Raw genomic sequence first — 392 nt, forward strand, 5'->3', positions numbered from 1 at the left:
TACATTTAAGTTAAATTTTAATTTAATTTTTAATATTTTAAATATTTTATTTCAGTTTTAAAAATTTTTAAACAATTTATTTCAATTTAAAAAAAATCAAGGGGGTTTAATATTGTTTCATTATTAAATTTAATACAAACCATTCATATATTTAATAGTCAATAACATTTAATTTTAGTATGTAAGTAAAATTGATTCATCAACAATTAATGATATAAAAGTTTTTTTTTAATTTTGAAGTGTTGATATTTGATTGCTAAGATTTTGAATTTTGTATGAAAAAAAATGAGAACAAAAAATGTTATAAAATTTTTTTGTTATATTTTTTTAATACATGAAAGATTTTGGTTATTTTGTTCTGTTAATTATTTATATTAAATTTAACGTTAAGA

Source organism: Arachis duranensis, chromosome 10 (assembly GCF_000817695.3).
Source record: "Arachis duranensis cultivar V14167 chromosome 10, aradu.V14167.gnm2.J7QH, whole genome shotgun sequence".
Lineage (NCBI taxonomy): Eukaryota > Viridiplantae > Streptophyta > Magnoliopsida > Fabales > Fabaceae > Arachis > Arachis duranensis.